This window comes from Tursiops truncatus, chromosome 7 (genome assembly GCF_011762595.2).
Source record: "Tursiops truncatus isolate mTurTru1 chromosome 7, mTurTru1.mat.Y, whole genome shotgun sequence".
Classification (NCBI taxonomy): domain Eukaryota; kingdom Metazoa; phylum Chordata; class Mammalia; order Artiodactyla; family Delphinidae; genus Tursiops; species Tursiops truncatus.
In genome coordinates this window covers 81622683-81639549 of record NC_047040.1, presented here as the reverse complement: position 1 = coordinate 81639549, position 16867 = coordinate 81622683, and the positions used below count along the sequence as shown (strand labels likewise).

General features: G+C 33.7%; 1 protein-coding gene across 14 annotated transcripts in view; it reads left to right on the top strand.

Annotated features, from left to right (window-relative positions):
- Positions 1 to 16867, top strand: part of MBD5 (methyl-CpG binding domain protein 5) — a 405239-nt gene that overhangs the window by 171319 nt on the left and 217053 nt on the right. The gene's annotated exons all lie outside the window — the stretch shown is intronic.

The window sequence follows — 16867 nt, the reverse complement described above, 5'->3', positions numbered from 1 at the left end:
GCTCTTATTGCTCCCGGAAAAATAGCTGGCCAAGGATTATGGACCATAGTGCCATCTTCAAAATTGAAATTAATTACATTACCCTTTAAAGGGGGTTTGCTTGGAAAGAAATTGACTGGATTATAAAGAAAAAAATAATAAATGTATGGAATCTGCTTTCTCTACTTTCATGAAAAATAAAGACTTAAGTAGATGAATATAAAATGAAGTAAAAGTAAACTCAAAAATTTGAGTAGAATGCACTAAAGTTGAATTTCTCCAAGCATTTTATACAAACAAAGAAACTGTAGGTATGTTCAGAATTTTTAATTTAGTGTTAATTCAACTCATAGGCCTAAAGTCATCCAGCAAATGAGTCTGCTTTTTAAGCTGTACATAAATGTATGCTTTCTAGGTAAAGGAGACCATAAATGTTTAAAAAACCCAGTGTAGCTTCTGAGTTTTCTTTCAGTAACTAGAGTCAAAATTAGTTCTTGCTTTTCTGTTGGGGAAAATTTCATCTAATTACATTCAAATTATTCTGCAACTTTTTGGACAGCAAATCCTGATCACAAAAGAAAAGAAAAAGCAGCTGTGTTGCCCTTTCCTCGTAGTTATAAGAATAGCATTATTATGCAGTCACTAGGCTTTATAGAACCATAAGTGATTATCCACTGGCGGCTTTCTGGCAGAGAGACACCTAAACCTTTCTGAACTGCTGATAATGTATGCCTTCTCTTTTTAAGGATCTTCAGAAAAATAGATTTCATTGCTTCCTTCAGTAAACCAATCTAGTATAACAGCTCTCAGGAGTAGGGAGATCTTTCTTAACCCTTTTATTAAGTGACTGTTTCTAAAACTTCTTTTCTCAGAATTACACTCTAATCATGATTTAAATCTTCTCTTAGTTCGATATACATAATTCACCTAACTATTTAAGAAAATAGTTAAAATTGACCATTGCTAAATTAATGGAACTAGTTCCTATAAACAGTGCTTCTCTGTAAGCAACCTGTAGTCAAATTTCTTCTTTCTCTATTATTTCCTTTTTTAACTCATCCACATGTCATATATTATTTTGATCTTCAGTTATTCTTTAACCACAGCAACGTATCTTGTGTCAGATAACTGTAATTTATATTTCTTCCACATTGTATTAAGAACCAGCCCTTTGTTCTCTTTGAATTGCATTCTATTTATGACCATGTCATTAATAAGCCACAGATATTTATAATTCTAATCAAAAGTGCTATTTCATTTATTTCCCATATTTTAACATTTATTTGAAAATTATGATTTAAAAAATTTTCAGTAGTTAGAAAAGCAATTAGAGCATAGCGGGTATGACTTACAAGCTTACTATTCAAGAACACAAATTCATAGAACAGATTAAGACTGACTGATTAACCACAACTGTGCCACACCCACCAGCTGTGTGACCTTGAACAAATTGATTCTCTCTGACCCCCAGTTTGTACATCTTTAAATTTGATAATAATAATATAATTGTAAGGATTAAATGGGATGCATAATATAAGTAAAAAGCTTAGCTACCTAGCACTTGTGTAGTACATAATTCAATAAATAGGTGATGCAATTATTCTACTTTTTGCAAAATGAGTAAAAACAGGTTTCCTCATAGTAGCAAGCTGAACTCTTGCAAAAGCAATAATGAATTTGTCCATTATACTCATGCCAAATTTCTTTTATCATGTTTGTTGTACTGCTAGTAAATTTTATGCCCATTGAAGTTTCCCAATCAGCAGTTGAAAGTTGATTTTTAAACATGTAAAAATAGTTTATCCAGAAATAACCACTAAAAAACATAATTCTTAAAAAATGGTTGTTAACCTTTTAGTCTCATGAAAACTATGTATATTCCAAATTTTGCAAGAAATTTTACTTGGGTGTTCATGGACTCACTGCCGATTATAAAATTTAACTTCATATCAACCACTATTATTTGGAGAAATATTCCATGTGCAAGGCAGAATGATTTGAAGAATTTTCTTATTTGGATTAAATATCTTTTATGTACACATTGATCAGATATTTATTTAGTCTGAGAAACTGATTTGACATTTCACTAGAAAAATAAAAGTAAACAGGCAGTTTGGTTCTCTGTTAAAGTTTCCTAGGTTTCTGTAACAGATTACCACAAACTGGATGGTTTAAATTAACAAAAATTTATTCTCCAAAGTTCTTGAGACTAGAATTCTGAAATCAAATTGTCCATAGGGCCATGTTATTTTGAAGGCATTGGGGAGAATCTGCTCTATGCCGTTTTCTTAACGTATTGGCGACATTCCTTGGCATGTGTTGGTTTATAGACTCATCACTCCAATCTCTGCCTCCCTCATCACATGGTTTTCTCCCTGTGTGTCTGTGTCTGTTCTCTTATTATAAGGACACAGTCATGTTGGATTCATCATGACTTCATCTTAACTTGATTACAACTGCTAAGGTCCTGTTTCCAAATAAGGTCACATTCATAGGTGTTGAGGGTTAAGATTTGAACAATGTCTTTTGGGGGAACACAATTCAACAATAACACTGTCTTTTATATATATCTATATATTTTTTTTAACTGAAAATAAAGTTAGGGAAGAAAAATTGATTTTAAAAACAAAGAGTTTTTTCTCCTAAGAAAGAAGTTTTTACAGTTGTGAAAAGACACCTTTTGCTTATAATGATTTGGCAGTATCTTTTCTTCAACATTGTTTCTTGATACTTTTTCCCATCTCCTCTATAGCTCTATTTCTTAAAATTATATAACAATAGCTATCATTTTATTTGTTTACTTGAGGTCAAAGTTCAAATAATAGCATTATTGTTTTATTATCAAAGGCTTGAGTCCATATTATACATATCAACAAATGAAACACCCTGAAGACTGTAAAGATGCTATAGCGTTTGCATTTATAATTGAACTGGTAGTTGTACTTTGTAAATGAACTGAGTCAGTTTTTCCTTTCCTTTACTTGATTCAAACCAAGGTTACTTTTTATTTCCATGAGTAAGAAATTCGCTTTAAATAAAGTTAAGAAAAATTGATGACCTTTCAAAATGAACATAGCCACTATATATTTTTAACATTAATTCTACGCTTTATTCTAGTCAAGTCTTTCTAACTTATACTTGGTATGTGGTATATAGAGCATCAGTACATTTTTATCTTATCTTTTTTTGCATTCATTTCCCATATATTTAGACAATTGTCACAGATTTTTCATGTAATAAAACTTATACAGGGTGTACACTCTTATTTCAGCACTTCAATATAAAGATTTTATGTTTATTTTCTTCTCTTTGAGCTTCCGAAAGGAAGGGAGGTAAAGCATTATAAAATCCTATTGTAGGGTCCTTGTGTTTTTCCATTCTTGCATGAAGCACGTGAAGTTTCCAAAACATACTTTTCTTGTGGGTAAAACCTGCTTCAAATTATTTTTTGCATGCAATAGGCACTCAATAAATGTTTTTGAAGTTAATGAAGAAAATTGTAATTAGGCCCTCTGCTGTAGACAGCATCCAGAAGGATTGCTATTGCAAGATAAGTTAATTCTGAAGCCAACTCAGTTATACACCATTCATGTTAAATATTTTCCTTGAGTTTGGTATAAATGATAAACAGAAGTAGGAACTAGAGAATTTACAGTGCTGAAAAGTGGAGTTATGTTCTTTATTTCCCAGAACTTAAGCCTAAAGGATTCCAGGCTTTGGTTTATATTTTTATCTATTTTTCCAAAAGAATGTTTAGACTTTGGGGAAAAAAACAAAATGCATGGTTAAATGAATAGTTGACTGTGTATTTACGGAGTGAGATTTTCTAAACTATGGATCAAATTAGTAGAGTGGTGGTTCTCCACCCTGACTGTGCTTCAGCATAACCTGGAAAGCTTTTTAAAAACACAGATGTTTTGGTCCTGTCTCTACAGGTTAATCTTGATTCTGCCAATTACTAGCTGCATGACTTTGAGCTTTATTTAGTCCACAGAATCAGATTCTCTAAAAGTGGATATGATACAAGAGTAGTAGACTTAACAGACAGAGGAAGGCAAGTATCATATGATATCACTTACATGTGAAATCTAAAAAAATTATACAAAGGGATTTATTTACAAAACAAAAATAGACTCACAGACATAGAAAACAAACCAAAGGGGAAAGAAAGGGGAGGGATAAATTAGGGATTTAGGATTAACATATACACACTACTATATATAAAATAGATAAACAACAAGGACCTATCATATAGCACAGGAAACTATATTCAATACCTTATAATAACCTATAATGGAAAAGAATCTGAAAAAGAATATATATGTGTATATGTGTGTGTGTGTATAACTGAATCACTTTGCTGCACACCTGAAACACTGTAAATCAACTATACTTCAATCAATCAAGCAATCAATAAGAATAGTAGACTTTTGGGGACTTCCCTGGTGGTCCAGTGGTAAAGAATCCACCTTGAAATGCAGGGGACACCGGTTCAATCCCTGGTCGGGGAACTAAGATCCCACGTGTCACGGGGCAGCCAAGCCATGCACTGCAACTACTGAGTTCACACGCTTCAACCAGAGAGACCGCATGCTGCAAACTACAGAGCCCATGCTCCTTGGTGCCTGCAGGCCACACGCCACAACTAGAGAGAGAAAACCCGCCCACCACCACTAAAGAGAAGTCTGCATGCCACAACAAAGAGCCCGCGCGCCGCAAGGAAAAGACCCCACGTGCCGCAACTAAGATCTGATGCAGCCAAACAAAATAGTAGACTTTTGGATGAGAATGTACCTCACAAAATTGGGAATAAAATATTTACTTAGAGATGTGCTGATCTAATTAGGAAAACTTTGAAGCTTTATAATATGAAGAGGATCAGTAACAGTGAAGTAAATACCCTGTACCTCTGGTAAAAAATACCTGATGGAAATGTAAGGAAATTGTACTTTTGCCCTCAAATGTCTATATTCAGAGGCCCAGGGTACATCTGAAACTGGAATGGACTGATTTCTTAGGTGGAGGATTTAACATCAATGGAGTGTTCCCAGTGAGATTGAATAACCATTTGGAGTATGACAGTGGAAGTTATGGTGGTGATTAGGGATAGGCTAAGGGTGGCTTAGGGAATTCTTATAGATTAGAAACCTCTAAGGTCCTTTCCAACTCTAACATACTATATTTGTAAATAACAGTCCTTTCTTTGCACTTACTTATTCTTCTATATATTTAGGACACTTTTATTTGCCAGACACCATACTGGAAGATAAAATTTATGGATATGAAGAAAAATAGAATATACTAGATTTGATAATCACTACAATATAGTATAATGGAGGCAATTAAATGACATAATTGTATTTCATTTGTATATGTGTTAATTCTGTTACCATTTAGGAGCTAACTGAAATGTATGAAATAGGAGTTCCAATGTAATTAAATGTTCAGAAAGAAATTACATTGTGATTATTAGAAAAAGTGTCATTTTTTAAAAAATTGAAGTATTGTTGATTTATAATATTATATTAGCTTCAGATGTATAGCACAGTGATTCAGTATTTTACATTTATACTCCATTGAAAGTTACTACAAGATAATGACTGTGATTCCCTGTGCCATATACTATATCCTTGTTCCTTATCTATTTTATGCATAGTGGTTTGTATCTCTTAATCTCATACCCCTATCTTCCCTCCCCCTTCCCTCTCCCCACTGGTAACCACTAGTTTATTTTCTATATCTGTGAGTCTGTTTCTGTTTTGCTATATACACTCATTTGTTTTAATTGTTAGATTGCACATATGATATCATACAGTATTTGTCTTTCTCTGTCTGACTTATTTCACTAAGCATACTATTCTCTAGGTCCATCCACGTTGCTGCAAATGGCAGAATTTTATTCTTTTTTATGGCTGAGTAATATATTCCATTGTATAGATGACCACGTCTTCTTTATTCATTTGTCTGTTGATGGACATTTGGGTTGCTTCCATATCTTGGCTGTTGTAAATAGAGCTGCTATGAACATTGAGGTGCATGTATCTTTTCGAATTAGTGGAGTTTTTTCCAGATATATACCCAGGAGTAGAATTGCTGGATCATACGGTAGTTCTATTTTTAGTTTTTTAGGGAACCTGCATACTGTTTTCCATAGTGGCTGCAGCAATTTATATTGCCACCAACAGTGTACAAGGGTTCCATTTTCTCCACATGCTTGCCAATAGTTGTTATTTGTAGATTTTTGATGGTAGCCATTCTGACAGTTGTGAGGTGATATCTCTTTGTTTAGATTTGCATTTCTCTAATAATTAGCCATATTAAACATCTTTTCATGTGCCTGTTAACCATCTGAATGTCTTCTTTAGACAAATGTCTATTCTGGTCTTCATCCCATTTTTTGATTGGGTGGCTTTTTTGATACTGAGTCTATGAGCTGTTTATATATTTTAGATATTAACCCCTTGTCAGTCATATGATTTGCAAGTATTTTCTCCCATTCTGTAGGTTATCTTTTCATTTCATCAGTGGTTTCCTTTGTTGTACAAAAGCTTTTAAATTTAATAAGGTCCCATTTGTTTATTTTTGCTTTTATTTCTTTTGCCTTAGGAAACAGATCCAAAAAAATATTGTTACGATTTATGTCAGTGTATCCTGCCTATGTTCTTCTAGGAGTTTTATGGCTTCAGGTCTTACATTTAGGTCTTTAATCCAACTTGAGTTTCTTTTTGTATATGGTATAAAGAATTGTTCTAATCTCATTCTTTTACATGTAACTGTCCGTTTTTCCCAGCACCACTTATTGAAGAGACTGTCTTTTCTCCATTGCATATTCTTGCCTCTTTTGTCATAGATTAATTGACCATAGGTCTGTGAGTTTATTTCTGGAGTCTCAATTCTGTTCCATTGATCTATGTCTGTTTTTGTGTCATTATCATGCTGTTTTGATTACTGTAGCTTAAGTATAGTTGAAGCCTGAGAGGATGATAACTCCAGCTTTGTTCTCCTTTCTCAAGATTGCTTTGGCAATTTGGAGTCTTTTATGTTACCATATGAATTTTAGGATTATTTGATCTGGTTCTGTGAAAAATGTCATGGGTATTTTGATAGGGATTGAATTAAATCTGTACATTGCTTTGGGTAGTTATGGACATTTTAGCAATATTAATTCCTACAATCCAAGAGTATGGGATATCTTTCCATTGCTTTGTATCATCTTCAGTTTCCTTCATCAGTGTTTCATAGTTTTCAGAGTATAGGTCTTTCACTTCCTTGGTTAAGTTTATTCCAAGGTGTTCTTTTTGATGAAATTTTAAACAGGAATATTTTTTTACTTTCTCTTTCTGATGGTCCATTATTAGTGTATAGAAAGCAACAGATTTCTGTTTGTTAATCTTGTATCCTGAAACTTCGCTGAATTCATTTACTAGTTCTAGTAGTTTTTTAGTGGAGACTTTAGGGGTTTTTATATATAGATAGTGTCATCTGCAAATAGTGATGGTTTTACTTCTTCCCTTCCAATTTGGATGCCTTTTTTTTTTTTTTTTCTCATCTGCCTCCTGTGGCTAGGACTTCCAGTACTATGTTAAATAAAAGTGGCGAGAGTGGGTATCCTTTTGTTGTCCCTGAATTTAGAGGAAAGGCTTTCTGGTTTTCATCACTGAGCATGATGTTAGCTGTGGGTGTGTCATAAATGGCCTTTATTATGTGGAGATATGTTCCCTCTGTACCCACTTTGATGTGAGTTTTTATCATGAATGGATGTTGAATTTCGTCAAATGCTTTTTCTGTGTCCATTGAGATGATCACATGATTTTTAACCTTTTATTAATGTGGTGTATCACATTGACTGATTTGTGAATATTGAACAATCCTTATATCCCTAGAATAAATCCCACTTGATCATGCTGTGTGATCCTTTTTATGTATTGTTGGATTCAGTTTGCTAATATTTTGGTGGAGATTTTTACATCTATATTCATCAAAGATATTGGCCTGTAATATTCTGTTTTTTGTAGTGTCTTTGTCTGGTTTTGGTATCAGGGTAATGGTGGCCTTGTAGAATGAATTTGGGAGTAGTCCATCTTCTTCAATCTTTTGGGGTAGTTTGAGAAGGGTAGTTATTAACTCTTCTTTATATGTTTGGTAGAATTCCATTTGAAGCCATCCAGTCCTGGACTTTTGTTTGCTGGGAGTTTTTTTAATTAAAAATTCAGTTTCACTACTACTGGTCAGTCTGTTCAAATTGTCTGTTCTTCATTCAGTCTTGGCAGATTGTATGTTTCTAGAAATTTTTCGATTTCTTCTATGTTGTCCAATTTATTGGAGAAAAAGTGTCACCTTGATCCAGCATCTTTGAGGAGAAACTTCTTAAAACTCTCTACAATATGCAATATACTGTATCTCAAATTACTCTACTAATGGGTCAGACTCAGATCATTACATTAATTACTGTCATTGCTCCTTGTCTGCATGCTTCTCTATTGAGCATGCAACTGGTCAAGTTGCTTTTCATGCAACTGATCAAGTTGCTTTCCATGCAGCTATTGCTTGTTAATAGCTAGAATCTTGGGCAGAGAGACCAGCTTCCTGGAAAAAAAAACTGCTGAGGTTAGAGAAGACACATCCATAAGAGAGAAGTCTGAGTGTGATGGGCCTTGAAAGGCGAGACTTGATTGATTTTAGAATCCCAGAGGGAATGAAGAGAAAGGGAGTTCTAGACAAAACTCTCTAGTTCTGACTTTAAAGAACCAAAATGAAAACGGCAATAATCATTTTCTTTTTTCTGCTGTATATTTCAAAAATAATACAAGGATAAAAAAAGTTCGTAAGTAAAATTGTGCTACCTTTATTTAGTAAACTTCCCTTAGTCTAGAGTTGTACTGCTTTCTGTTTTACCGGATTTTACTAAGTCACTCCCTTTTTTTGAAATGTTTCTAATGCCATAATAGAATACAGCATGTAATGTTGTCAGTGAGTGAGGAGACGGACTACAGAAATGAATATATTGGTTCAAACAGTCAGCATATTACTGGTGGGGTTCTACAGAAGTAATGTGTTTCTATCAGGTTTTGCTTTTGAATTATAAAAACAATACATACTCATGGTTTTTAAAATAAGAAACAAATAATATGGAAAAGTGTAAAATAAAAAGTAAAATTTGAAGCCATCCTGTTTCTACTTCCCACAAGTAACTTCTATTAACTTTTTTAATGTATCATTTCAGAATTCTATCCATATACAAGTACATGTATGCACATACATGTGCCGCACACATATGCATACACATTTATGCACTGCATATACTTTTATATGCCTTTTTTGGTACATAAACACAGCATATCTATTGTTGTTTGCTAGTGGCCTTTCTGCTATTTGTCTCTGTATTATTGATTTCTAAGAGCTGTTTGTATACAAATAAAATATGCCTTTTTCATGCATTTCAAATGTTTAATTTGAACATTAATTCGTTGTTTAATTTTGTCCTTCAACTTGATTTATGGTAGTCTCTTTTTCTCACACTGAAATTTTTAATTTTAGTTTAGTCAAATTATCATTATTTTCTACTATGGCTTCTGGAATTTATGTCCAAGATTATAAGATATATAACACCGTTTTTTCTTCCCTACCCATATGGCTTAATTTTTGTTAAGATACTTTGTTTTACAGCAGTTTTAATTTCACAACAAAACTATGAGGAAAGTGCATAGATTTCCCATAGACTCCTGCCCCCAAATATGCATAACCTCCCATTATCAATATGCCCAACACAGCAGTACATTTGTTACAATTGATACACCTACATTGACACATCATTGTTACCTGGAGTCTATACTTTACATTAGGGTTCACTATTGATATTGTATATTCTATAGATTTGGACAAATGTATAATGGCATGTATTCACCATCATAGTATCATACGTAATATTTCACTGCCTTAAAAATCTTCTATGTTCTGCCTATTCATCTACCACCACCCCCAATTATTTTATAAAATTTTTTGTGTTTAAGTGTTTAAGTCACCTAGAATTTTGTTCATGTCCCAGTGGCTTTTACTGAAATAACCTTTTCTTAAAATGTCACCTTTATCATATATTAAAATCGTATATATATTGTAGTGTATTTCAGGATTCTCATTATACATTTTTCCATTTGTCTATTTCTTCTCCAGAATTAAACTCTTTAATTACTGCACTTTTACAATGTTTTTAACATCTGGGAGGACTGGTCCTTTCTTTACTCCTCCTTTTTTTCAAAATATGCCTAGATAATGACATGTTTTAGCCATATAAACTTTAGTGTCATCTTTCAGGTTCTCAAAATAAAAAAAAATTCTATTGGTATTTTAATAAGAATCTTAGTAAAATGATATATTAATTTAGGAGAATCAGCAGTCTTAGAATATTGATATATCTATTCTGAAAACAAATTATATGTCTTGCAGGTATCTGGATTTATTTTGAGTTATTTATTTTTCTAGTGTTTTTCATATTAAGTGGGTTTATTTCTAGTTTTTATTTTTTTAACTTGGCTTGTAAGGAGAGTCCTAGATTTCCATATACTAATTATATAACTAGTTACCTTTCTAAATTGTTTTTTGTCTTAGTTTTTCCATTGATTTTCTTGGGGTTTTCAAGTATACGTGCATGTCATCACGAAAACTAGGATATAATTGCCTCCTCTTTTTATTTTCTTGGGTTTATTGAGATATAATTGACAGAAAACATTGTGTAAGTTAAAGGTGTACAATGTAATGATTTGATATGTATATATACTGCAAATAATTACCACAATGTTAGTTAACACATCCATCTCCTCAAATAGCTACTGTGTGTGTGTATGGTGAGAGCTTTTAAGATCTTTTCTCTTAGTAACTTTCAGGTATACAATACAGTATTGTTAACTATAGTCACCATGCTGTACATTAGATCCCCAGAACTTATTCATCTTATAACCAGAAGTTTGTACCCATTTCCCCAACCTCATCCTCCCCACACCTCTAGCAACCACCAGTCTACTCTCTGTTTCTGAGTTCAGTTGTTCGTTTGTTTTTTAAGATTCCATGTATAAGTGAAATCATTCTATGATGCCCTCAGGGTTAATCCATGATGTCTGATGTCAAAAATGGCAGAATTTCCTTCTTCTTTACAGATGAGTACTATTCCATTTATTTTTATCAATATATACATCATCATATTTTCTTTATCCATTCATTCACTGGCGGACACAGGTTGTTTACATGTCTTGGCTATTGTAAATGATTCTTCAATGAACATGGAGATGTAGATACCTCTTTGAGATACTGATTTCATTTTCTCCAGCTATGTACCCAGAAGTGAGGAACCTCTATACTGTTTTCTATAGTGGCTATACCAATCTACATTTCCACCAACAATCCACAACAGTTCCCTCTTCTTCACATCTTTGCCAGCACTTTTTATCTCTTGGTCTTTTTGATAATAGCCATTCTACCACGTGTAGAGTGGTATCTCACTGTGGTTTTTATCTGTATTTCCCCAATGATTAATGATGTTGAGCACCTTTTTATGGAACTGTTAGCCATTTGTATATCTTCTTCGGAAAAAATGTCTGTTCAATTCTTTTACCCAGTTTTTAAACATCAGGTTTAGTTTTTTGCTGTTGAGTAGTATGAGTTTCTTATATGTTTTGGATATTAACCCCTTAATCAAAACATCGTGGCCAATACCAATGTCAAGGAGTTTTTTCACTATGTTTTCTTCTAAGAGTTTTATGGTTTCAGGTCTTACATTTAAGTGTTTAATCCAGTTAAGGTTAATTATTGTGAGTGGTGTAAGATAGAGGTCCATTTTCATTCTTTAGCATGTGGATATTCAGTGTTCTCAACACTGTTGAAGACGCTGTCTTTTCCCTACTGAATTTTCTTGCTTCCCTTGTCAGCTTGGTCCCTTGCTGACCGTATGTGTGGGTTTATTTCTGGGATCTCGATTCTGTTCCATTGGTCTCTGTGTCTGTTTTATGCCAGTACCATACTATATTGATTACTATAGTTTTTTAATATAGTTTGAAATCAGGAAGCGTGATGCCTCCATCTTTGTTCTTCTTTGTCAAGATTGCTTTGGCTGTTTGAGACCTTTTATATTCTATACAAATTTTTGCATTTTTTTTCTCTGTAAAAAATGCCATTGAAATTTTGATAGGAATTGCATTGAATCTAAAGATGACTTTCGGTAGTATGGACATTTTATTTAATATTAATTCTTTCAATCCATTAACATGAGATATCTTCCCACTTATTTGTGTCTTCTTCAGTTTCTTTCATCAGTGTCTTCTGGTTTTCAATGTACATCTTTCAGCCCCTTGGTTAAATTTATTCCTAAGTATTTTATTTGATACTATTGTGAATGGGATTGTTTTCTTTATTTCTTTTTCAGATTATTCATTGTTAGCATATAGAAATGCAACTGATTTTTGCATATTGATTTTTCTCCTGCAACTTTACTGAATTCACTTATTAGTTTTAACAGTTTTTTGGTGGAGTCAAGGTTTTCCTATATGTAAGATCATATCCTGTGCAAACAGGGAAAGTTTTACCCCTTCTTTTCCATGTGGATGGCTTTTATTCCTTTTTCTTGCCTGATTGTTCTGGTTAGGAATTCCAGTACTGTGTTGAATAAAAGTGGTGAGAGTGGGCATCCTTGTTTTGTTCCTGATCTTAGAGGAAAGGTTTCAAACTTTCACCATAGGTATGATGTTAGCTGTAGGCTTGTCATATATGGCCTTTATTATGTTGAGGTTTTTGTTGAGAGTTTTTAATCATGAAAGGATGTTGGATTTTGTCAAATGCCTTTTTGGGCATCTGTTGAGATCATTTGATTTTGATCTTCATTCTATTAATGTGATGTATCACACTTATTGGTTTGCATCTACTGAATCATCATTGCATCCCATGAATGAATCCCACTTGAACATGGTGTATGATCCTTTTAGTGTGCTGTTGAATTCACTTTGCTAATATTTTGTTGAGAATTTTTGCATGTATTTTCATTAGGGATATTGGCCTGTATTTTTCTTTTCTTGTGGTATCCTTATCTGGCTTTGGTATTAGGGTAGGCTGGCCTTGTAAAATGAGTTTAGGAGTGTTCTCTCCTCTTGAGCTTTTTGGAAGAGTTTGTGAAGGACTGGTGTTAATTCTTCTGTAAATGTTTGGTAGAATTCACCAGTGAAACCATCTAAACCTACCTAGCCTTTTGTTTGTTGGGAGGTTTTTGATTGCTGACTCTGTCTCCTTATTCATTATTGGTCTGTTCATGTTTTCTATTTCTTCATGATTCAATTGTGGTAGGTTGCATATTTCTAGAAGTGTAACCATTTTTTTAGGTTGTCCAGCTTATTGGCGTGTTATTGTTCATAGTAGTCTCTTATTATCCTTTATATTTCTGTGGTGTCTGTTGTAATGTCTCCCCCTTCATTTATAATTTTATTTATTAGAATCCTCTCTCTTTTTTACTTAGTGTACCAAAAGTTTTGTCCATTTTGTTTATCTTTTTAAAGAACCAACTCTTAAGTTTTGTTAATCTTTTCTATTCTTTTCCTATTCTCTATTTCATTTATTTCTGCTCTGATCTTTATTTTCTTCCTAATGCTAACTTTGGGCTTAGTTTGTTCTTTTTCAAGTTCCTTGAGGTATAATGTTCAGTTGTTTATTAGAGATCTTTCTATATGTATGCATTTATATCTATAAACCTTCCTGCTAACTCTGCTTTATCACACTAGTTTTGGTGTGTTGTGTTTCCATTTTCATTTGTTTCAATGTTTTTTATTCCCCTTCTGAGTTCTTCATTGATCCATTGGTTATTTAGGAGTGTACGCTTTAATTTCAATGTATTTGTGTATTTTCCAGCTTTCCTCCTGTTATGATTTCTAATTTCATACCATTATGGTTGGAATACATCCTTGATATAATTTCTCTCTTCTTGAATTTGTTGACATTTGTTTTGTGGCCTAATATATGATCTATTCTAGAAAAATTTCCATATATACTTGAAAAGAATGTATGTTCCACTGCTGTTAGATGGAATGTTCTGTACATGTCTCTTAGGTCCATTTGGTCTGTAGTGTTGTTCAAATCCACTATTTCCTTATTTGGTCTCTGTATGGATTGATCTATCCATTGTTGAGAGTGGTACCTTTTCATTCCTAATATTTATCTTTTATTCTTTTTCTCCTTTCTAATTAGCTAGTATATTCAGAACAATATTAATATAATTGCTTTTAATAGAATTACTGTCTCTTTTTTCCTATGACTACTTTAAGATTTACTCTTTATCTTTGATCTTCAGCAATCTGACATGATGTCCCTAGAGTATGTTTCTTTGTATATTTCCTTCTTGAGTTTTGCTGAGCTTTTTGGATCTGTAGGTTGATTTTTTTCACCAAACATGGGGAATTTTGAAATCTTTTTACTTATTCACATATTTTTTCCTGCCCCATTTTCTCTCTCTTCTCCTTGAGGGGCTCCAAATACATGTACACTAGATTACTTGATGTTGTTCAATGGATAGGTACGTGGGTCACTGAGATTGTGGATTTTTTTCCTAATATTTTTCTATCTATCCTTGAGAAATTTCTATTCATCTGGCTTCCAGTTCTCCAGCTGGTTTATCTGTGATATCCAATATGCTATTAAGCCTGAACAGTGAATTTTTCATTTTGATGCTGAGCTTTTTATTGCTACAATTTCAATTTGATTCTTTTAAAACAATGTATTCTGGTAAAATATACGTAACAAAATGTATTATTTTAATCATTTTTAAGTATGCTCAATTCTTTCTTATTGTTTCTGTTTCCCTGATAAGATCTCTATTTGTGCATTCATTGTGATGATATTTTCCTTTATGTTCTTGATAATGTTTATAATAGCTTCCTTAAAATACTTGTGTGAGTCTTCTCAGAGTCTTTTCTATGGGAAGCTTTTTCTATGGACTTTGGGTCACATTTTACTGTTTGTTCATGTTTATTGTATACTGGATAGATATACACATTAGAGATTCTGGATTCTGTCATCTTCCTCTGAAGAGTATTGACTTTCACTAGCTGCTGTCTTTATCTAGTAAAGGCTTGGTTTTATGTTTTGTTAGAGTAGGTCTCTTTGGGCTTTGCCCTTAATCCTAGGGTGACTCTTTTAGTACAGGGATATAATCTTTACTCCTAAAATGTTGCCCTTGAGGGATTTCTGTGGAAACCCTGAGTTGTTCACCAAGCTGCTTTAATTTGGTGGGATTCAAACTCCAAACTCTGTCTCACACAGTGAGCAGCAATAGAAATCTCTGTTTCAGCCTTCCATCTGTTACTTTCTGCTGGGTTCTTTAGAGTCTTCCCCAAAAATGTACAGTTCAGGGATCAACCCTGGTGGAAGTATACATGCAAATTTTTTTTTTTTTTTTTTTTTTCAGTATGCGGGCCTCTTACTGTTGTGGCCTCTCCCGTTGCGGAGCACAGGCTCCGGACGCACAGGCCCAGCGGCCATGGCTCACGGGCCCAGCCGCTCCGCGGCATGTGGGATCTTCCCAGACCGGGGCACGAACCCATGTCCCCTGCATCGGCAGGTGGACTCTCAACCGCTGCGCCACCAGGGAAGCCCTACATGCAAATTTTTAAACTCCTTCTCTGTTTTCCTTTTTTCTGAAATCCACCTCTCCGAACACTCAATTGTCAACCATTCTCTCAACTTTGAACTCTGGCCTCTGATACCTCAATCAATAAAAGTGTGGCCTTCTGCATTAATTCTAGCTGCTCCGCCATCTTTTTACCTCAAGGGAAACCCATATAAATGTAGATCTTGCCCAGTGATGTTCTCCTCTTTCAAGCATAAAATTCTCTCTTTCTGTTTCTGCCTGCTTTTGGTCACTCTCCATTGTGTCTTCAGATAGTTCTTTTAAATTTGTTTGTTTTAGTACTTTTCCACAGTTTATAATTGTTATCAGTGGGATAACAAGTCTGATTCAAATTACTCCTCAATTACCTAATTGGAATTCCAAAGGATTTTTATTTTCATATTTATCTATCTACTTCATTATTTCACATTCATGTTTATTATTTTACTTCATGATCAGTTTAGTCACTTAGACCTAGACTTGACTCCTGGCTCTGACATTTATTATGTCGTTACTTCAAGTTTCTGATCTTTAGTGAGTTTATATGGCCCTTATGTGTAAAATGGAAATGAGCCTATGTACCTTAAAAGGTTGATTACTTTTGAATATTAAATGTGAAGACATATGTAAAACATGGGCACAGGGCCTAGAACCTCATTGACACTCATAAATGCTGCTACTCTTCTTAACATAATTCTATAAGATTGGAAGGTCAGATATTACTATATGGGATGACTTACCTAAGATCTTACTGCTAGATAATAGGAATACAAATCAATTAAATCAATTCTGCAAGATAAGTTTATGCTTCCCAGAGGTTCCTGTGTCAGTATTATCCCTATACAAAGGAGAAACTGCCAGATTATGATTCGAAGGAGGAATAGCAAAATGAGGATTACTAACAGTAAGGCTGCATGGTCAACATTCTGTGCAATGTCCTTTTCTCTTCTTTGAGCATTTAAGAGCCAGCCAACTGACTAGTGGCCAGAAGATACTACTGTAGCATTTTTTTTTTCGTAACAGAGAAGAAAGAGGCTAACTTTCCAATTTTAGAACCAGCCAGAATATTCAATGAGAATACTTAGGCCCAGTAAAATAAGTGGTCCTCATATATATGGTCAGTAAATAGTATATACCACTATGCAATGAACTCTTCTCTCCTCCTGGTTTACTTGTGACTCACAAATGATTAATTTGTACCCTGGGCAAACGTGGAACTTCAGAAATTGGTTATAGAATGAGCTTTTCTATGAA